This window comes from Microplitis mediator, chromosome 5 (genome assembly GCF_029852145.1).
Source record: "Microplitis mediator isolate UGA2020A chromosome 5, iyMicMedi2.1, whole genome shotgun sequence".
In the NCBI taxonomy this organism is placed as follows: domain Eukaryota; kingdom Metazoa; phylum Arthropoda; class Insecta; order Hymenoptera; family Braconidae; genus Microplitis; species Microplitis mediator.
Genome location: NC_079973.1, coordinates 5,818,393 through 5,842,242, shown reverse-complemented (window position 1 = coordinate 5,842,242; position 23,850 = coordinate 5,818,393). Strand labels below are relative to the sequence as shown.

The 23,850-nt window shown below is 28.1% G+C and overlaps 1 protein-coding gene and 1 long non-coding RNA gene across 4 annotated transcripts in view; one reads left to right on the top strand and one right to left on the bottom strand.

Moving 5' to 3' along the window:
• The window catches only part of LOC130667519 (uncharacterized), a 118,358-nt gene extending 102,817 nt beyond the window's left edge, over window positions 1-15,541 (bottom strand). Inside the window, exon 1 of the long non-coding RNA XR_008989851.1 lies at window positions 15,105-15,541. This is a non-coding gene — a long non-coding RNA (uncharacterized LOC130667519). The remainder of the gene's footprint in view (window positions 1-15,104) is intronic.
• The window catches only part of LOC130667515 (TWiK family of potassium channels protein 9-like), a 345,622-nt gene that overhangs the window by 140,762 nt on the left and 181,010 nt on the right, over window positions 1-23,850 (top strand). For 2 of the 3 annotated variants that reach the window (XR_008989849.1, XM_057469143.1), the window contains exon 3: window positions 8,005-8,085. The gene's annotated coding sequence lies outside the window, so the exon portion shown is untranslated. Of the gene's footprint in view, window positions 1-8,004; window positions 8,086-16,310; window positions 16,629-23,850 lie in introns of those variants that run through there. The other variant, XM_057469145.1, reaches the window with a different exon arrangement.

The window sequence follows — 23,850 nt, the reverse complement described above, 5'->3', positions numbered from 1 at the left end:
AGTTGCGTTAGTGATATGCTAAAAAAGTTTAGCTCGAGGCAGCAAAGAAGGTTTTGTACCGCACGCGATGGCTCGTGTTCAGGATTTCCATTTTATGAGGATAACCACTCTAGCGTAAGGGCATTTGCCTCTTGTCGTAGAGGGCAAATAAAAAACTAGGCCTTCTGATCTCCCGTGGGTTATATAAAAACAAAACAAAAATAATAAAATATTCACATGTAGTTTTAAAAGCCTGAGATTGACGTACGCGATACTTTCAATCACTTATTTTACTCTTGCAAGTAATATAGTGGCTATAATTTGTCAGCATAAAAAATTTTATTAAAAATAATCTACAAAATTTTAAATCTTCGGAAAAGTGATCGATATAATAAAAGTTTCCACGACACGTAAAATGACAACTCAATTCATGAATGAGAAACAATTTTCATTTTAAGTAACCAACTTTTCTGAAGCTAAAGTTGTTGTAAATAAATAAATATATATATATATATATATATATATATATATATATATATATATATATATATATATATATATATATATATATATATATAGAGTATAAAATTGCGAAAGTTATATAAAAATATCAGCGTCCCAAGTTGTCGGTAACTTTTTAAAAAATAAATAAAAAAAATTCAAATAAGTCTAAAGAGATCCTGAGTCATTTATTTTCTTTATAATTTTCGTCGTTATTAATATCTTGACAAAGTTTAGAAATTTATTAAACTTCTTAGCCGAATTATTATATTTTAATTAATTATCTTATATATATGTATAATAAAAAAAATATAAAATAATAAACTTTTAAATATTATCAAGTGAAAAGTTTGGCATTGTCTGTCTCATTCTCTCCTTCACTAATTCTCTTTCTCTCACTCACTCACTCTCTAGTTATTAATGAAAAAGTTTATCAGGTCAACGAGTGCTTTAAAAAAACTCGTTGAAATTTATTTAGTTTCCCAAATAAACACATTGTCTCTGTTGTGAAAAGATTTTTTCTAAGCTTTGAATTTAATGCTAAATGATATTTTTCAATCCTTATTAATTTTATATTTCTTGTCATAATTTTTTTTTTTTTCTATGTTCTGAGAAAATTATAAAACTCATAACTTTAATAAGTTAATCTGTTTTAAAGCTCAGTAAGTTGAATTTACGCGGGCATATATTTCATTTTTTTTTTATTTTAGTTTTCTCTTAACTATTTTGTTGAATATTCAACAAAGTTTAATAAGACCAGGATTAATTTTAGTGATAAAAAAATATTTTTAATAAATTTCAACTTTAAAATCCGATGTAATTCGAGAAAAACTTTGATGGTTTATTACTTTGTTTTGTTTTCGACTAAGCATATCAGTGTGATCGAAAATGGCGCGAACTTATTCGCAGTTATATTTTATAGGTATATATAGTAATAAAATAATGAAAATTTTATTTGAAATTAAAAATCTTTCCGATCGAAATTAATGGAAGGGGTGGAAAGTAACCATCAAATTTTTGATAGAGAAGTTTTTGACTCTTCTATAAAAAAAAAAACGGGATAAGTCCAGGCGGTGTAGGTGTTAAAATTTTCGGTGTTAAAATAACCCAAACGAAAAAAATGTATATCCGGGCTCTCTTAATCAGAATTAGTGAATATTCACTGTTGTAAATAATCCCAAGTATATCATTGCAAATCAGTAAAATGTTACTAATTCAATCAGTAGAAATCGCTTTACTATTCTAATCAGTTCAATTGTTACTGAATAAATTAGTGATCGTAGCAAATGTAATTAGTCATAACTACTGATTCAGTTTTTGATGCAGAGAAATTAATATTTATTGATTAATGCACATTAGAAAATACAAAAATTCATATCATGATCATATATTAAGCCGCTGACTAAAATAGAATTATGTTTTTTTATTTTCGCTTCACGAAAAACTTTCCGATCTTCAGGTACATTATTTTTTTTCATTTTATTTTAAAACTGCCAAACGAGTTATATTTTTTCGTTTATACGAATTTTTTATTTTATGGATACGAAGCCGCAGTGCTAGCTAGTATTTTATTTCATCAATAATAAATATTTTAATTGAGTTTTTGACGAAAGCAATTGAAGACTGCACCTCAATGGAGGTAAAAAGAGCCACACTCCAATAACTGATGAAGTAATTACAAATGAATTATTATTGATCATTGATTACTTTGTGCTCCAACTAACATAAATATTTCTTTGTCAAAATGATTACCTTGACCTTTCATTGAAGCCTCGCAATTTGGCTTTGATGACAGATATGTATACGCTCCAAAGCCTTTGGAATTCCTGGTACTGAATTGATGCCGCAAAATTATAGGAGGGCGTATCGCGAGTGATCGGTGTAGATCGCTGTGGTCCATTAGTGCTTCTGAAGGCGACTAATGGCCTTGGGTTTCACTATGGGTATTGAACCAAAATCATCAGCCAACGAGGCGTCGCCGTAGGACTTCTCTCTATAATACAACACTACTACTCCTATGCTCAAACTCGAAGCTATTACTGGTGTTATAGAGACTCATGTGGCATTCCACCCTTTATACCATCTCGTTTGCTTGGGATACCCTTCAACTATCACTCAATGGCGGTACACCTATCGATAGGCTTTATGATGTGAGATACACGCGTAAACCATGCCATTACCATTTCCGTAAGCGCTTTTAGGGCTATCTCTGCTGATCCAAGTTCTCCTGAAGCAGCTTTCAATTCACCACCGTTAGAACCTCCATTTCCATACTTCCATTCTGCATTATAGACTTGCTTCGACATATTATTTTCGTAATTGTATTAATCTTCACTAAACTGTTCCAAATACATTAGGGTAATTACATCAGTCATTAGAGGTTTCGCGGTGGTAAGACCAGTGCGTTTTAAATGTGTATAAAATAATTAATTAATCGATCTAATTTTTTTGCATTAGCATTAGATTGTAGAAAAAAACTCTGTTGACTGGTGCCGGTAAGTTAACTGACATTCTTGTCCTCTTGTCTATTTTGTTATACGTTTTTTTACAGTCTACTCTGAGGCGATGGCAACATTGGCGAGTCCGTAGTCGAAAAATAGCAGCTTTTTGAAATATGGTTACAATTATAAGACAAATAGTGATTTAATTAAAAAAATAAAACAATACTTTACATCGCAAATATAACGATCTCTACATCAATATTCAATTAAATACCTATTTAAGGAAAATACCTACACTGAGAAAAAATATTTCTTCGGACAAATAAATAGGTTTTGTTAAATTCTGTTGAACTGAAATTTATTTGGGTCAACTAAATTTCCTTACGTCAACATAATCTATTTTGTCATTTCTAACAAATGATTTAATAGACTCTATTTGGTTGACATTAATTTTTCTCTCTCTAAGGTAATAAAATCATTTGGTAAAGTTAAGAAAATGTTTATTTAATGGACAACTAAACTATTACATAGTGCCAACAAATCCAAATATTAAAGCGAAATACTATTATATTAACTCTAATAAATATTACTTAGACACAATAAAATATATTAATTTAGAATAAATATATATATTTGTTTAAGATTAATAAATTTATTTTTAAACCTAATGATTATTGATTTAAAAAGTTATGGTGCTAGGCAGCAGCAGTGGGAGTAGTTCGGTACTCGCCACTAGATCGCGCCCACAGCTTGTAGTGTCCTTGGTAAGAAACTTATTTCAGAGTTTTTATATTCCCAACTTGAAGAATTTATGGGACGGGTACATCTATGTTATTCAACAGAGTGACTACAGTCGTTTTTGATGGAAATATATCTCGTATTACGTTAAGACATTAATGTTTTCTTGAATACTTATTCCTGATATATACAAACATAAAAAGTTAATTTTAGGTAAAAAAAAAAATTTTTTTTTACTTTATACTTATATATATATATTATTTTCTCATTCAATTTAATTTAAAATGATTCAAATCATTTTTGTTTCAAATTAATATCTATTTACAACTAAAAATTTATTTAACTCACATTATTCATTACTAGTTAATGACAATAGTACTCTGTTATTTATTTCAATTAAATATATACCTGACGATCGGAACGTTTTTCACGCAACGGAAATGAAAAAATTCATGTAATTCGACTACTTGAGGGGTAGTCTGGTGGTCGGGGTGGCCCAAGATTTTTGGCTGACTTACCAACATCTATATGCGAACATTTCAAGAATATTGTTAATCAGTAGATTTTTTTTACTTTCCAATTTTTGTTTTTTTTCGTTGCGCAAAAAACGTTCCGATCTTCAGGTACGTAATTAAATGAATTTCTCATTTATTAAATCAATAATAATTAGGTTTCAACGTATATTTATTAACTTCAAACAAATAGGGGAGGGTGGGGCAGAGCGGCCCCCCTGAAATTTTGACCAAAAAAAAAATTTTTTTTTTTCGACTAATTACTATAAATCCGATATGTTTGCGCATTTCTACCCCTACGCATGACATTTGGGGCAAAATGGACAAGCCCAAAATTTTGAAAAAGTGATTTTTTCATATTTTTATCGTCAAATTAAAAAAAAATTATTATAATTCCACATTTCTAGCCCTACGCATAACACCTGGGGCAAAATGGACCAGCAGAAACTTCCGAAAAAATTATTCTTTCATATTTTTCGGCCGTTTCTCTATGTAAGAGGCAAATTTGGTCACTAAAAATTTATAAAAATTAAATTTTTTTTTTTAGTTGATAAATTTTTGAAATAAAGTAAAATTATAGAATTGATTTTTTTTTTATTAAATAACAATTAGTAATTAAGGTAATCGAGAGTGAACGATTTTTTACGCTTTAAAAAATTTTTTTCGAGTAATATTAAACCAAAAATAGTTGTCAAGAGAAAGAAATACATTCGTAATGATGAAAACAATTAAAAAAAAAAAAAACGAAAAAAAAAATTTTTTATCACTTTTTGAAGGGGGGCCGCTCTGCCCCACAAAAAAAAAAAAAATTTTTCAGAATTCTGGCAAAATGTCTATAAATTTGTTCGAAATAGGACAAAAGTAAAGTGATCTTATGGTTGAAAGCCACAAAAAATAATAATTGGCTTATGGGGGCCGCTCTGCCTCACCCTCCCCTATATTTATTCTAAATTAATATATTTTTCTGTGTCTAAGTAATATTTATTAGAGTTAATATAATAGTATTTTGCTTTAATATTTGAATTTGTTGGCACTATTTAATAGTTTAGTTGTCCATTAAATAAATATTTTCTTAACTTTACCAAATGATTTTATTATCTTAGAGAGAAATATTAATGTCAACCAAATAGAGTCTATTAAATCATTTGTTAGAAATGACAAAATAGATTATGTTGACGTAATAAAATTTAGTTGTCCCAAATAAATATTAGTTTTATTAATTTTTTCTCAGTGTAGTAAATAGCAAAATTTTATAAAATTATTAATTTTAAATAATTTTGTAGAGTTAATAAATTGATAATTTCCGATTAAGTATGACTGAAATGCCACGTGTTAATCAAGTGAAAAATTGTAAACATTCAAAAAAAATTTTTCATTGAAGTAATCGATAAATTTTCATTATTTGAGGTGTGAACTCTATTTTTTAAACATTATTATTATGTTTCTTCAATATGTAACTCGTGTATATACGATATTAAATACTTTTTGATTATTAGTCTCCTTCTTATTTTCTAATGTAAAAGAAAATTAATTTAAAATCATGACAAGTTTTTTTTACGAGTAAAAAAAGTGAAAAGGGGAAGACAGATAAGAAATATAGTTTACTGGAATTGCTGAGGCTTGCTTATCGACAATCTTATTAAAGAATTCATTTTTCACCAGTTTATCCAACTTTTTTTAGACCCACGAAAATTTACAAAAGGTGTCACGATAAATTATGATTAAATATCAAAGTTTGGGTAATCATTTTTTTTTTTTTACTAAATTATTATTGTAGAACTCGTTTTATAAATTTTCTTTTCTGTTCTCGAAAACAATGAAGAAAAAAAAGTCCACAGCATAATTTAGAAACGTGAGCAATCGAGGAAAAAAAGTTCGATAAACACTCAAGTCAATGCTTTTGTCATATATTGTTCTTAAAAAACAATCAATCTTGACATGGACCCTCGAGAAAAAAGTTTCTATAGACACTCGAGAACTTCTCAAGGTATGTCCGTCCTATTATTCCTCCATTGGGGTTGATATTGCTTTCAAGTAAAGGCTTTCTTTGGAGGGGAGTGAGTACTTTAATCTGGACAAAGACAAACTCACCTATTACCTGAGGTGAGTTTTGTTAAATTTAAAGCTTATCTTTCTATACTTCACTCGATTCTACTCTAGTCTAATATTCAAGCTGCTAATTGTATGCCCAGTAATTTTAATTGAATTTAAACAGACATCAGACCATATCGTATTTAATTTTTTTAATTTAAAAAAATCACAAATCGAATCACTTTGAATTTATTCATGTTTTTTTTTCGTTTCTCATTACTACAGTTAATTTTTTCAGTGAATTCTCTGCTAGTGAAAATTCAAGTTGAAAGCTGAATAGGTTTATATATATTTAGCACAATGAGTTACGTCGTATATGTAAATGCTGACATTTTGTATCGTCTAGGGCTCGGAGGGCGGTACTGGCTAGTCTGTTCTCTACTTTTTTTTTTATTCACGTTCATACATATTATATGCATACATACGTGAGTATGTGGGTAGAGTCACACAAACTGATGATATAGCAAGCAAACGTAAAAGCAGAGTGATGAGAAGGGATAGCATATTACTGAACTACTGGTGTCTCTTCTGCATACTGAAGTCAAGTATGTTACAATGTGGATCTCGTGTATGGTCCACGAACTTTTTAGCTATCTGGTTGAAAACGTTGAAAATAATTATCCACGATGGCTGGAGTCCAGCAGATAGCTCAGTCAATTTTCAACGAAATCCTTACTTCAGATTATTTTATATTTTTTTACTACTTTTTACTTCATATATTTATTCATAAACTCATATATGCATCATGAATACGCTACTTTACTACTTGGCTTCTGGTTACGACAATTGATTTTTAATTTTACGATATATTTATTCATATGATTTTTTTTTTTTTTTACATTTCACGATATTAATTTATTCAGTAGAAATTTTTATTTTTTTTTTCTATAAATAAATGTAATAGGGAAAGAAGAGTTAAAATAAGTCTAGAAATTCGATAAAGTTTCCAGAGGAATTAAAATTTCTCGCGTAGATTTTTTTTTTCAAAACTACAAGAGCACAATATTAAAATTAAGAGGTAATTTGGTTACCGCGAAATTTTGTACAAAAAAATAAAAAAAACCTCAAATTAACTAAAAAAATTTATTTTTAAAATTAAATTGAAATCGTGGTTTTTTTAGTTTTTTGATGGCCGATTTCTTCCGTAATCTTGAACTTTTTTAATGACGATATATATGAATATATCAACTACTTATTAATGATTGAACGGAAGTGAAAATAATTTTTAAAAAATCACTACTGACAATTTTATTTTTCAGAGAGCTCATTTTACCTCCCCCTTATTCCGGACCTTCGCCAGTACAATCCAAACTTATGACCATTATAAATACATTAATAAAAAAAATTTATATACTTTAATATTCAATAAATATTTGTACTGAACAAATTGCCTATGCTAAAAAAATTTTAATAATTTTTTGCTATTATTTCTGGCTTTGTCGTCAGCCTCACGTAGTTTCTCTAATTATTCCTTTGTCACCCGACGGTTCAACTTGAACCAGTTATAGAAAAGGATGTGTAGGGGTTGAGAAAATTTAATTAACAACTATAATAAGATAAGACAATACCTAGTACATAGAAAAAATATCTAAGTACATTCAGTGTGTAGGATACCCGCATTCCTTGATTTACTAAATTTGTTAATTTTGCAACTACTTTGCAAGTATAGTTTTTATTTTTATTATCAAATAATTTTAAATTTATTCTCGTCACTGACATTTTTTTTTATCTTTTCTTTTCAGAAGTGAAAAAAAATCATTTACGGATATCAGAAAATTATTATTGTCAAATGGGATACAAGTTAAAGTAACAGCCAATTTTTGGTAAGTAAAATTAAAAAATTTTTCAACATACGGAGGCTGGGTAAAATACAAGACTAAAAAATTTAAAATTTTATGTACCTGAATATCAAAACGTTTTTACGCAACGACAATAAAAATAATTTATGTAATTTGACTCTAAAGTTTACTTAAGGGGTAATTTGGGGTGGCCTGCAATTATTGGCTGACGTGCGAAACATTTCAGAAACTTCAATCCAGTAGATTATATAATTTTCTTTTTATTTTTTTTTTCATTCCGTGAAAAACGTTTCGATTTTCAGATACATAAAATTTTAAATTGTGATTTAAAGGATTGAAAATTTCTTTTTAGTCTAAATCACCTGAAATTTTCAAAAATTTTATTTTTAATTTTTAATTGTATTGTGAGTAATAATTTTTTTTCTTGTTTATATAAAAATCGCATGAAAAATTTCGGTAGAAATAAAAAAAAATTTAGTTTTTATTTGTTAAGGAGAGTTACATTTTTGCGCGAAAACAATAAAATTGAAAAATAAATTCGATATTTCCTTAGCGCCTCTATATTTTGACCAGCCTTTTTTCGGTAAATATTTTTTTTCTTCACTCCAATAAATTAAAAATCAATAGAGTTGATAAAATAGAAATAGCAATTGCTATTATTATTATGATTGTATATCGGATATTTAAAATGAAGGAAGTGATAATTCATTTGAAATGTAACTTGCAACCAACCATACTCATGACAATAATGCGATTACCGTAGGTTTATATAACTGATGGAGTTTTAATTTCACCCAGCGGATTGCTATATTGCGAAGCGAATTATTATTCATCGCTTGAGTGATTCTAATTACTCTGCATTTTCACGGATCGTAGTTATCCCGGATGAATTTACATTGAACTAATAAAACGCATGATAAAATTTATCTTAATTTAATGAGCAAACAATACGTTTTTATCAAAAAAATACAAATGCTTAAATTAAAAATAAACTTAAATGATAAATGGAGAAAAATTTTCTAACGCCGTTGTGAATATGTGAATAAAAAAATTTTAATAAAACTCTACTCGAATAATTTCAAGTATGAACGAATTGTTATTATTATTTTTTTCTCATATTACTCGATAAATACCAATAGTGGATAGATATATCATTGAGGAAATAACGCATTTGCACTCGAATATTATAACGCGAACAAAAGAAAAAAATCGGGAAAAAAAAATATGTGCGGTATGAAATAATAGAGTAAAAAACATAAATTCTCACAACGCTCGAGTGAATTTTAATTTTATATGGATGATTCGAACATGTGTTTAATCGTAGTTCATGCCTCTCTTCACTTTTTTCGTACTCCATTGTATCGATAAAAAAAAAGTCGACTCATTTTGCGTCATCGGGTGCATCAATGCTATCAAGCGATGATAAAAAAATAAAAAAATATACTTTTTGTAGCGAAAGCAACTAAACATTCGGAATTTTATTTTTATCAATTACTATCACGCTCACTCGAAATACAAAGCGTTCAAATCGCGCTTAATATTGTTTGAATTTTTTTTTTACTTCATTTCAAATTCTGTTTAAGCTCACATGATATCATAGAGTGATATGAAAAAAAAAAAAAATATATATATATATATTAGGGTGTGCCATTTTGAGGCGACTTTTTGTCCAACAAAAAAACAGGCTGAAAACTTGAGGGAAGGTGAGAAAAGAAGCCTGTTAGAAGTGGAGCTCTTAATATTTAGAGGTGCCTATTTTTATTTTTCCATTTCCCATTTAAATAACATAGGAAAAATAATTTTTTATTTTTTTATTTTTCTAGCTTGGCATTCGCACCTTATATAATAAAGTCCATAGCATATTCTTGTAGAGAATTTAACGCTTTACAAAAAAGGTCTCTTATCATTTTTTGATAAATCGGTCGATTCGAAAGCTATTGGAGCTGGAAGTCGAATCTATAATAAATTTCCAGATCTTTTTACTTTTCCAGCAAAACTATCAGACTTATCAACAAATGTCATTGGATTTTCTCTATAGACAATTTTATTCCCTACAAATTATTTTCAATGACGTTTTTTGAAATTCCGCATTGTTTTCTAGTTATTTTCATTTTAACGCCATGCTCGTAAATATAATAGTCTTCTAATCTATTCTGAGAACTTAACATTAAAATGAAAATATCTGAAAAACAATGCGGAATTCGAATGAACTTTATTGCAAGTAATTTGTAGGAAGTAAAATTGTCTATAAAAAAGATCCTGTAACATTTTTTGATAAGTCTGATAGTTTTGCTGGAAAAGTAAAAAGATCTGGAAATTTATTATAGATTTGACTTCCAGCTCCAATAGCTTTCGAATGGATGGATTTATCAAAAAATGATAAGAGACCTTTTTTGTAAAGCGTTAAATTCTCTACAAGAATATGCTATGGACTTTTTTATATGAGGTGCGAATGCCGAGCTAGAAAAACAAAAAAATAAAAAAATTTTTTTCTATGTTATTTAAATGGGAAATGGAAAAATAAAAATAGGCACCTCTAAATATTAAGAGCTCCGCTTTTAACAGGCTTCTTTTATCACCTTCCCTCAAGTTTTCAGCCTGTTTTTTTGTTGAAAAAAAAAAGTCGCCTCAAAATGGCACACCCTAATATATATAGAGTAGAAGTACCATTTGTGGCCACTGCTCCATTTTTGGACATTTAATACTTTATTTTAATTAATGATAAAGTAGAAAAAGAAATTTCTATGTTAATAGTGTGAGAGAAGTTTTTTTTTATATATTGTAAAAATTGTCAATGTCATTGCGTCGTTTACAAATTATTCTACTTTAATTTTTCAAATGTCCAAAACTGACACTAAAGTGGCCAAAACCGGTACCTTTACTCTTAGGGTACTTCAAAAAAAATTTTTTTTTCGCTCTTACCCCCTAAAACGTTAGTGGTTGCCGAGAAAAAAATCCTCCCAAAATATGGGCTCTCTGGCTCAAATCTAAGAGTTCGCTATTTTAATTTTCTATCTGATTAACATTTAATTAAAATTTATTTTTTCATTAAAAGTGTAGTTACTCGTTAGCTGCTCAATATTTTTTAAATTTGTACATAGATCTTTAAAGCTGATTTCTCAAGCTTTCCAAACCCCTATGACAAGTCATAACTATCATAATTAAAACGCCAATTGAAGCTCTTAAAAAGTATTGATTTTGTATTTCAAAATGAAATTGTTTATTTTCTTTTTTTTTTTTTGCTAGCTTCAATTGGCGATAATTTCGACTTGTCATAGGGTTTTGGAAAGCTTGAGGATTTAGCTTTAAAGATCAATGCATAAATTTAAAAAACATTGAGCAGCTTACGTGTAATTACACTTTTAGCAAATAAATAAATTTCACGTGTTAATCAGATGGGAAATTAAAATTAAAATAGCGAACTTTTAGAGTTGAGCCAGAGAGCCCGATTGTTGGGAGGATTTTTCTCTCGGCAACCAGTAACGTTTCAAGGGGTAAGAGTGAAAAAAATATTTTTTTTGAAGCACCCTAATATATATACATCCTATTAAACAAAACGGATACTTGGTTCGATTGATGCATTTTGTTTAATTGATGCATGGTTAAAAAAAATTCAATTAAAATTTATATTTCTGTACTATGAGTTTGTCGATACATGAACGAAAACAAGATTCAACTATGCAGATTGTTAACTCAATTAATCATGTGATAATTTCACAGTTATTTAGAGTGGAACGTAACTAACAAGTTAACAAAAGAATTTATTATTTGATTAGATGAAATATTCATTTTTATCTTTTATAAAGCTGCAGGCAGCTAGGCAGCTTTGCTTGATAGATCTCCATTGACCTAAATTTCTTTATAAGATATCAAGTATCTTAAATAGCCTCTCTGAAAATAAATTGGTGACATTCACTGCGATTCAATAGATAGTCGCTGTTTCTCCGGCCATTAATATACTACTAATTCAATCAGTGATATACTTGTAGCTGATTCGCGGTGCTTATTCACTTGTTCGCAGTGAATTTCACTAGTTGATATTCAGAGAGTTTGGTAAAAAAATATTTTTATGTGTTTTCCTTTTTGTTCAAAAACAAAATCGTTATGTTCTTAAAGGATACGATTGCTGCTTTTTAGTTTATCACATACTTCCTCCTTAATTAAGCTGTTACTTAAAAGTATCTCCTACTATTACTTTTTCAAGTTATATCAAACTTGTAAATGACTTCGTAACTGAATACTTTGGTATATTTTTTAACAACCCGCTTATTAATGAATTAAAATCTAGATCTTCTAATCTCAGATAAAAACTCAATACCTTTAATTTAATGTAAATTATTATAAATTTATGGTACTGAAGTTAGCCGACGTCTTATAATTTTATGTACCTGAAGATCGGTACGTTTTTCACGCAAGGAAAATTTAAAAAATTTATGTAGACTGCTTAAGGGTGACTTGAGGGGTAATTGGGGGTATCTGTAATTTTTTGCTCACATTAGTACCTATGCGAAACCTTTCAAAAATCTACATCCAGTAGAGTTTTTACTTTTCATTTTGTTTTTTTATTTTCGTTCCACGAAAAACGTTCTGATTTTCAAGTACATATTATTTTTGGATTTTTTTAAAAACTATACAATAAAAATAAATTGCATCTCTAGTTTTTTTATTTTCTACAAATGCATATTTTTAGTTTTATTTTTTTTTAAATTAATTAGTTGGAAGAAAATCCGAAAGTTGTTCATTGTCTACTAACTTCAGGATCATATAAATTTTTAAAATATTATAATCACTTGACAATTGTAAAAATTGCAAGTGTAAACATTATTCAAAAATTTATGTAATTTTTTTGTGAATATATGAGGGGAAACGATATGTATATATATATATTTAGTAGAAAATTGAAAGCCCTTTCAAACAAGTACCAACATGACATACTTACTTATAAAAATTCAAAAGATGTAAATATAAATTCATTTATATGAGTCAAGATATATATATATATATATATATATATATATATATATATATATATATATATATATATATATATATATCTTTGAGAATATTAAACATAAATTAAGCTTGATGGTACTCGTTTTAAATTTCATTAAATTTTCTATCTATCAATACTCACAAGAGTGACTTTCAAAGTCTATAAAAATATATAATAGACATTATATGAGTGTGAATGTATCATGATCCTGAAGTTAGCAGACAATAAACAATTTTTGAATTTTTTTTTCAACAGATGAATTACAAAAAAAAAAAAACTAAAAATATGCACATGTAGAAAATAAAAAAAAACTACAAGTGCAATTTTTTTAAATATTTGTTTTTTAATAATTTATCGTTTTGAAAATAATCAAAAAATTACTAGACGTCGGCTAACTTCAGTATCATGAATGATGATACTGAAGTTAGCAGACGTCAAATAATGTTTGGATTTTTTAAAAAACGATAAATTATAAAAAAAAAAATATTTAAAAAAATTGCACTTACAGTTTTTTAAATTTTCTACATGTGCATTTTTCAGTTTTTTTTTTTTCTTCAAAACAAAATCAAAAAAGTTTGGAAAATCCAAATGAGCATGCCTTAAGCGGTCGTGTCATACACGAATTATTTAGATTAAATGTTTACGTTACGATTTGTTAATTTTTTCATAAAGACTCCTAGTTTTTTCTTTTTTTTTTTTGCTTACATTTTAGGAACTATTAAACTAATTTATTATAATAGAAAATTATTATAGAAAATATTAAAAAATTCTCGCGGATAGAATGGAAATCTTTGCTAACGCCATCTAGCACGCTCCGATAGAAGAACCAGGTCTTCACTAACTCTGTTTATATATTTTTTTTATATATGGCAGCCTGAGATGTAAATTTTTAAGCTTCGACAGTGCACATTTTATTATTTTATAATTAAACGAATAATGATAGAGTTGTGGATTTTTAATCAGTTTGTCACAATGAATTTACGGATATATTGAAATAAAATGTGAAAAAATTCGTTTTGTTTTTCGAAAGTTATGGTGATTACAAGAAGAGTGTTACATGTATTTTACAGGATTTTTTTCTAAAAAATTCATTTTTTATCTAAATTGTGGGTTGGACCAGCTGTTTATTGTTTAGAAAAATGACCATTGATGTTTTCTTTAATTGTGGTATGAAGGCTGACCTACTTTAACCACTATATTATTATTTATTTAAAAAAAACTCTGACGGAACCCAGTTTTTAATTTTTAGGCGAGAGTAGAGCATACCTACGCTCGCGCTTAAGGCATGCAAAAGTTTTAATTGTCTGCTGACTTCAGGATCATTCATGAATGTGGCAGATATCAGACAAATTTAAAATTACTATTAAACCGAGTAAATAATTAATAAAATAAAATTTTTAAAAATGCGCATTCAAAAAATTTTTAAATTAGTAAGTGCATTTTTTATAAATATTATTTTTGTAATTATTTACCGTAATTATTTATAATTTTAAATTTGTCTGTCTGCTAAATTCCCACTCATAACATTAATTATTTAAATTTAAAAAATATTGTTGTTGACGAATTGGTATAAATTCTAAATGATTACAAAGTAATTATAATATTTACTTACTTACATTAATTAAAATATAAACTTACTAGAAATCTATCAATGGTTATGTCAATAAAAGTGATTCAATAAATAATTGTCGCAATAATAATTTTGTTGTCGTAATTCCCCATTGGTTATTGATAGTAATGATTGTAATTAAATAATTTTTATCATCAATATTTAATTCGTTCCATTGATTCATAATTGTAAATAAATTAATTATTTATCCATGAAAAAAATAAATAAACCCTTTATACGTGTTTACATTTACGCCATTTTGAATAGAACGCCCCTGGGTAAAACTCGCGGGAGAATTTGAAATTCAATTTTTCAAATAATTTAAATAAATGTTTGCATTTCAAGCAAATAACGAAATCATAATTAAAAGTCATAATTACTCAATAATTTTTTATATTAAAAAAATTAAATTTAAAAAAAAAAAATTTTTAATTTACTCACTCTTCCCGCCTTTTTCATTCTCTGCTGCGAATCCGCGTCCATGCACAAATTAATACAGTAAATACACTAACATTCACTAAATAATTAAAATTTATAAAAATAATTAATCACTCAACTCAATAATCACTCGGAAATAATTTTTTTTAAGATGAAGACAATTTTTAAATTTAATTAGTCAATTAAAACTCCAACAATCAACATGGCGCACAGTAACGCGGAATGTACACTAAGCCGGCACTGAATTTAATTTATATCAAAACTTAAAACCACTCACTCACATAAATTAATATTCTAAAATATTTTTCATGTCACAAAAAAAGATTCTTAAGTGACGAATATTTATAATTTAATTGCACAATAATTAAATAAATAATTTTCACGGGTATAGATTACAAAGACAATGAGAATATTGAGAATCTCGAATAAGTGGGAGACTGACTGACCCACAACGCTTGTAGAGAAGCTTCAGGCGCACGCGCATCGCAACATTTCATTTCCACTGCGCAAGTCATCCCAACGGTCGCTACACTGCGCAAGTAGTTTGTGTCTGACTTCATATTGCCGCTATCGTAGTCACTTACATCGCGTCTAGTTCGCAATTAAATAAATAAATTTACAGTATTTCCGTATAAATAAATATAAGCTTTTGTCTCTAAGTATTCTCTATCACTAGACTAACGTTATGTGATAATAATTTAATCGGTTCTTGGAATATAAATAAAAAAAAACTTCATTAATTTGTCTCAGCGTCTTTGCTATTGTTCGGTTACCGGTAGTCGTTGATGATACTGGAATCAGCCGACGTCTAATAATTTTTGGATATTTTTTTGAAACGATACATTAAAAGAAAAAATATTTTGAAAAATTGCACATACAGTTTTTGTAATTTTCTACATGGGCATTTTTTTAGTTTTTTTTTTTTTTTGAATTAAATTGCTGAAAACAAAATTCAAAAAGTTTTAATTGTCTGCCAACTTCAGGATCGTAATAATTTTTGGATTTTTTTTTTCAGCAACAAACTTAAAAAAAAATATTTAGGAAAATTGCACTTGTAGTTTTTAAAATTTTTTGTGTGTGCATATTTTTCTTTTTATTTTTTTTTTTAAATTAAATTGTTTAAAAAAAATTCGAAAATTGTTAATTGTCTGCTAACCAGGATCTTATTCGTTGTTGGTTGTTTTAATAATTAAAAATGGGAGCAAATAACTTTTGATAACTATTATTTATATATCAGTGTGTGAAAATTATCAGTGATTATATGTGTGCAGTTGTAAATTTTTTTTATCGTGTAACGAGTATAGTTTTTTGATTTTTTTGTGTCGCCATTTTAAAAAGTTTATTCGTCAATTTTTTATTTTTAAATTAGAAATTGTTTTTCGTGAGTGATTGTGTGTTATAATTAATATCAGTGTTCAGTTTGTGTAAATAATTTTAATCAGTGTAATTTATTGTGAGTGATTGTTTTGTTATTAAAATTCGGTTTCCGGTTTAAGCTCCGATAAATTCAGCTCCAAGTCCCGAACTGTAAGTTTTTATTTTTTTGTTCAAATAATTATTTATTGATTTTTGAAACTTGAAAAATTATTTATTACAAAGTTTATACTATTATTTATATATTTATTTATTTTATTTATGATACTGGAGTTTGCCGACCTCTAATAATTATTGAATTTTTTTAAAAACGATAAATTGTAAAAATAAAAATATTTGAAAAAATTGCACCTGTAGTTTTTAGAATTTTCTACATGTGCATATTTTTAGTTTATTTTTTTTTTGCAATTCATTTATTGAACAAAAATTTCAAAAATTGTTAATTGTATACTAACTTCAGGATCACTTTCTTTAGGTCAACAATACGTAAAAAATAATTTATTTTTTAATGATAGCGAGTAATTACAAACTATGAAGTAACAGTAATATTTTTTTGAAAAAAAAAAAAAAAAAAAAAAAAAAAAATTACCTTTAGAAAAAATTATATTTGAGCAATAGAATAGAATATGCTTTTTTTTTTTATTTGGAATAAACAATTAGTTGTTGGATAACTCATTGTTAAGGAAAACTTAATATTAAAAAGACGAAAAAATTTTTTTTTGTGCCGCTTGAGATGAATCGCGCAAAATTTGAATAATCATAGATGTCCAATCGTTTCAAAGTTACACGTTACTGAGTGAGAGTCTGAGAATATAAGGCACAAAAAATTTGATCCTGAAGTTAACAGACAATCAACAATTTTCGGATTTTGTTTTCAACAATTAAATTTAAAAAAAAAAAAATCTGTCTATCGGTTGACCCTGCGGGCCAGCCCCAAAACTTCCCGCTGTTTTCGAGCTCCTTGAGCTCGAAAACATTGTGAGTACATTTTCGAGCTCTTCGAGCTCGAAAATACTATTGTATCCCATTCTTTTCGAAAAAAACCGTTTTTAGCATTTCTTTCTCCCACGATATCTCACGAACGAATCGACTGATTTCAATGGTTGAGGCGGCAATCGGCGTGTTTTATTGAGTTCTAGAGCTGATCAAATTTTGAAATTGTTTGGTTAAGTCGTTTCAAAGATATTTGCAAAAAACCGTTTTTTGGCATTTCTTTTGCCCACGATATCTCACGAACGAATGAACCGATTTTGATGGTTGAGGCGGCAATCGACGCGTTTTATTGAGTTCTAGAGCTGATTAGATTTTGAAGTTGATCGTATAAGTCGTTTCTGAGAAATCAATAAAAAACTAAAATAAAAAAAAAATTTTAATTCTTATTCTTTCTATAACTTGTAAACTACATGACCGATTTACCCCAAAATCTAATCAAGACTAAGTTTTGGTGAGCTCTTTCGATCGCCACCAAGTACGTTCAAATCGGTTCATCCGTTCCAAAGATATCGTCGGACAAAAAAAAGTTCACACACACACACACACACACACACACACACGGACGTCCACCCGGGAATAGTCAGAATAGTTTCCTAGGACCTCAAAACGTCGACATCTGATGAAAACTCGATTTTCGAAAATCGGACCGAAACCAATAACTTCCCTTTTTTGAAAATTTGCAATTTTCTTAGCGGGAAGTTAAAAAAAAAAACTAAAAACATGCACATATAAAAAAAAAGTTGATAGGGTTCTTATCCATTTTTTATACAATATGATTCGATTCTCCTCTTTATTGGATAGAATTTTTTCGATGTTTATTAAAACTTTGTACAACGTTTCGTCAGTTTCCTGACTTCCTCAGGTACTCATTTATAAAAACATCGAATTGACGAAATCGGAAACTGACGAAACGTTGTACAAAGTTTTAATAAACATCGAAAAAAATGCTATCCAATAAAGAGGAGAATTGAATCATAGTGTAAAAAAAATTATTTAAAAAAACTACAAGTGTAATTTTAAAAAATTTTTTTTTTTTATAATTTATAGTTTTAAAAAAATTTCAAAAATTATTAGACGTCGGCTAACTTCAGTTTCTTCAAAAAATGCCAAAGTAGAAAATTTCTGAGTTTCTCTATACTCGAATTTATTTGGACTAATGTTAAATATTAATACACACACACACACGTGCGCGCGCGTGCCTTAAAAAAATGTAAAAATTGGGGATTTGTAAAAATTCGAGTTTTAAAAGTCATATCGAGACCAATAACTACTCTTTATATTTATAATTTTTGAGTTTTTTAGTGGGACGTTAATAAGCTATCTAAGGTCATTAGTTTATATTTCATTTTTTTTTTTTTTGTAAGCAACATTATTGTTATTATTAGCAGTAATAGTAGTATTATTATTATTATTTGTAATGGAAAAAAACATGTATAAAAAATAACATAGCAGTGCCCAAGTTAATAACAATGATCAAAACCAATAACTACATTCTTATATGTGCTTCCGTAATCGTACATGTGTACAGACAGAGTATACACAAAGGTCGTGAACTCAGCATCCGATATTGCGAACGAAATTCGAACTAGATGATTCGCGGCTGGGCAACTCGGAATATTGCTCTACCGCGTGTTGTTACTGGATTTCGACCTTTCTGGTTTCTCGGAAATATAAGAGGTACGTACAGTACGATATGTGAGATAGTGAGAGGAAATTCGTAATAACACTGCCATGCACTGCAAAAGCTGAGTTATCAATTTCAGTAGAGTAAATTCATCAAAACGTTACAAATTGTTTTTATTGTAACTTTATCTTTTCCAACTACCAGCATTTTATTTTTGTAATTAATATTAAATACCCAACAGTCATTTCACATGGATATAATTGCACACCTCAAGCGCGAAAGCGCTGGTGTGCTTTATGATCGCTCTAAATTTTTTTTTATTGTTATCGTTTTTTACATATATATTTTTTTTACGGGTTTCCATAATGAAATATAAATTTAGTTGGAAGTCCATCTCTCATTTAAAATATAAGTTGATGAATCTTATAGATTTTCAACTGATTGTTGTAAGATTTGATATAGAAATTAAATTTTTTTAAATTCTACAAAAGTTTCAATTTCTATAAAAAATTGTTTTTTTAAATTTTATTGGAAAATTATTTTGGCTCTAATAATCAAATTGTACTCTCTCAAAATAAATCAGTGAAAAGTGCTGCAAATCAGAGAATATTTACTGCATAAAAATTTCCAAATATACCACTGATTGAATAAGTGGTATACTGGAGACTGTTTATGCAGTGAATATTCACTGATTTACAGCACTTTTCACTGATTCATTTTCAGAAAATATTATAAATCATATTTGGACTCATAGTTAATATACATCAATCATTATGATCATTACAAATAATTTATTTGAGAAGATCGTAGTTCTGCTTGGACCCACATTCTGCCTGCTTTCTCCCATGGGATGCATATCGATACTGCCATTCTAATACGTCGTATCCCACATTTGGGAAATTTTTCAGGAGTCGATAAAAACGTTTCACGGTCGGCAAAGAAAGCTATTCGTATCATGTTTACATTGATATAACCTACAAATTTATTTTAAAAGTTCTTCATAAAATACAGGCATTTGTAGTGAATAAATAATTTTGAATTATATGCTGTAAGAAGAGTCAAAAATCATGCATAATTACCTTCTTACTGATGTCGTTAATTGCTTCCTTAAAATTAACTTAAAATTGAAAATGTTAAGCGTGACTGAACCTATGTGAATGTGAGACACGATATATTAGAATGGCGCGAAAGTCTGCGTGTGGGATACGACACATTAGAATATTTATTTAAAAATACTAAATAAACAATTTGATCTCTAAAATTTTGACATAAGCTGCACATTGTTACAATGATTACATTTTTCATAAAAAGTGAAAATGTCAAATTTTGTGGGATACGACGTATTAGAATGGCAGTATTGATATGTATTTTTTCACCTTAAAAAATTTTTTTTTCTTTACTAAAAATACATGTTGGCTATTAAATCAAACCTTATTATTAATAAGCCCCTTTAATTTCTTCTCACTCATTGAACTAGTTATAAAAGCCATTTAAATTGCTTAGAAGTACTTTCATTTCCCTATTTTACGACTCAGAGGCTTAAAGAATCTTGACGATTTGAAGACTAGTTTTTTGTTTATAATTTATATTCATTAAAAAATTATTAAGGGTGGGTATGTCAGTTTTTATTAAGAAATCATTTATCTGACTGTCAGTTAATCACTAAATTTTGCAATTAGAAACAAAAGTTTTAATAAAATCAATTTATAAGTAGCTTAAAATGTATATTTATATAAACCGGATAATTAATACGTCCAATCTCAGATTGAAAGTATCAGCTCGCCTTTGACGACTTTTTTTACAGTTATAAGAATATAACAGATTTATTGACGTTGATTAAAATTTTTCGTCTCGCAATTTCTCGTTTTTTGTCTCTTCATTTAACGAGCTTTATATCCACGAGACTTATTCCTCTTACTAATCTGCAATAATCAATTTCCGAAGGTATTACATTCGACTCATCCGTTTCCTTATTCGTATTGGTCAATACAGTATTTTTTTTTTATTTATTATCGCTGCACTACGCCGAGCAATTACTTGAAATCTTCTAAAACGTGCTAAGTATACCAAAGAAATTCATCTTGAAAATAAAAATTTTTCTTTTTTCTTCAAATGTACTTGACCATTCCTCAAGGATTTCTCGATAGTGTATCATGTACTTAAAGTCTTATACTTTTTCTTCTTCTCTTGAAAAAAATTCAATAGAAAAAAAAGTTTGTCTTCAGAAAGTGTCAACTGTCTAACAAAATTAAATCTTCTAATTTAAACCTCTCAGTTCTTACCAAATTTACAACAAATGAATATACCGTGATAATAACTACACCGTAAATACAACCAGGGTAGATCCAGGCGGTGTAGGTGTTAAAATTTTCGGTGTTAAATTTACCCCCGAAAGCGGTGTGAAAATAACACGGTTGCCGGTGGAAATATTCTTTACCAGTGTTAAAAAAAATTAAATTTCCCGGTTTTAAAATATTTTTCGGTGTGAAAAATGTTTTACTATGTGAATATTTTTACTTACACGATCACTACAGTTAAACAGTATTTTTATTATTAATTAAATTATTTGTGATTGAAATCGTAGGCGTAAAATAGTGTAATTTTTAAATAAATTACGTATAACATAAATGATTATTTAAATAAGTACATAGCAAAATTTAAATTTTAACCAGATATAATATTCATTAAATTTTTATATTTTTTTATAAGAAATAATTTTTTTTCTAATTTCTATACGTGGTATTTTTATTACACCGATTTAACACCGGTATTTTAACACAGAGATATGACACCGGCGTTATTTCATTTTAACACCGCGCGGTGTTAAATTGAGCCCATTTTTAACACCACTCTTTTTATAGTATAATGCCTGACCAATATCGTCCTTGACTACTAGTTCCCAATAAGTTATACACGTAAACCCCCCCCCCCCCACTCTTGCTTTCATACTACAGGCTGTTCTATATATATATATATATATATATATATATATATATATATATATATATATATATATATATATATATACAATAGTAACACCTATTCTGACCATAGAAGTATCAATAACGTCATGTCTCGAAAACTCAAAAGCTTCCGCGCACGCGACACACGACCAGCGAAATAAAATCGATACTTGCACTCAGTATACAGAAGAGACCAAAGTATCCTTTTCTCACTTATCTTCCTATCTCTATCCCTTATTTTATCTATTTTTTGTTCTTTTTGTACTTTATATATTTTTTTTTTATTTTCTTTTACTTTAGTACACTTTTCTCTATCTATCTATATAATACATACTATCCTCTTTTGGTATCCGCTGCAATGCACACAGATAGCAACGGATTACGCAGAGACGTTCATTTTATTTTTCACCTCGACGACGTGACGAGAATAAATAGCAGACATTCTTCACCAACCAGTTCTATGTCCGTTCAAACTCATTCACATACTTTACTATCACTAGTATCACTATCTAACTGTCTTTATTATACGATATATATAAATATATATATTATGACACTCATATTAAAGATGAAAAGTTATTTTTAACACAAAGATGATTTTTCTCCGCCACTTTTTATCGTTTTAAATATTTTTATTTTTAAAATGTAATTTATTATCAGTTTCCACGACTGCCTTTAGACGGTACTTGACAACAATCATCATTTCTTTAGTCAGTTATCATGATGTAAATAGCTTTTGAATTATGTTTTATTTTCAAGCTAACTCTATTAATCTTCTTTTTGTTGTAAAGAAAATATCTTGAGGGTACGATAAGTCTTTCTTTTCATTATTATTTTCTTTTTATTTTTCAAATTATTAATGATTAATAAATAAACTTTTTCAAGCGTTAGAAATTACAAATAAAAAGTTTTTAAAGATCGTTAGATTATTGTGAGGGCTTTAGTTTCGTCAAACACTCATTTTTTTATAATAAAATATGAGATAACTTTATTTTTTTAATTTTAAAAAATATTCAAACTACAAGTCCAGGCACTCATAGTTTTCCAGATGAGTTTCTTCTATGGAAATGAAGTTCTCGAAAATCCTACATAGGAGTCCATTTATGCTATTTAATAATTTAGTCTAAAAATCGCATAGGACACCATGAGTTTCCATCTGAATTTTTATTTAGTTTTGACATAGGAAATTTTTTTCATGCCATTCCGGGTCAAAAATAAAACTTTATCCCGGGTCGCCGACGATTTTCCGATATCTCGACTTTTTCGACTTGAATTAAATTTTTGTCAACTTTTAAAATTTTTTTCATCTTAATTTGAACTTATTTGTATTTTTTGATCTTAGTTGGAATATTCATCTTCACTTCGAGCACGACAGCCATTCACCTGACTTTTGACTTGCTCCACCGAGTCAAAATCAAGCACTATTTTTTAGTGTATTTTATATATTTCAAAATATATAAAAATTATTTTACCTTAGTTTTTACTTTTTCGCCTTATAATTTAAGTTGAATAACCAAGTCAATATCGATTTGATTTAAACTTTTTCGTCTTAAATCGAGAATAAGTAAGCCAGTTCGGTCTACACGGAAAAAAATTTCCTGTTGCAGCAACAGTAAATTTTTTTTCGTGTAAATTGAGGTGTAAACATGTACCTGAAAATCGGAACTTTTTTCGCGTAACGAAAATAAAACAATGAAATAAACAGTAAACAATCTACTGGATCTTAATTTTTGAAATATTTCACATAGGTGCTAGTATATCAGCCGAAAATTGTAGGCCACCCTCAACTACCCCT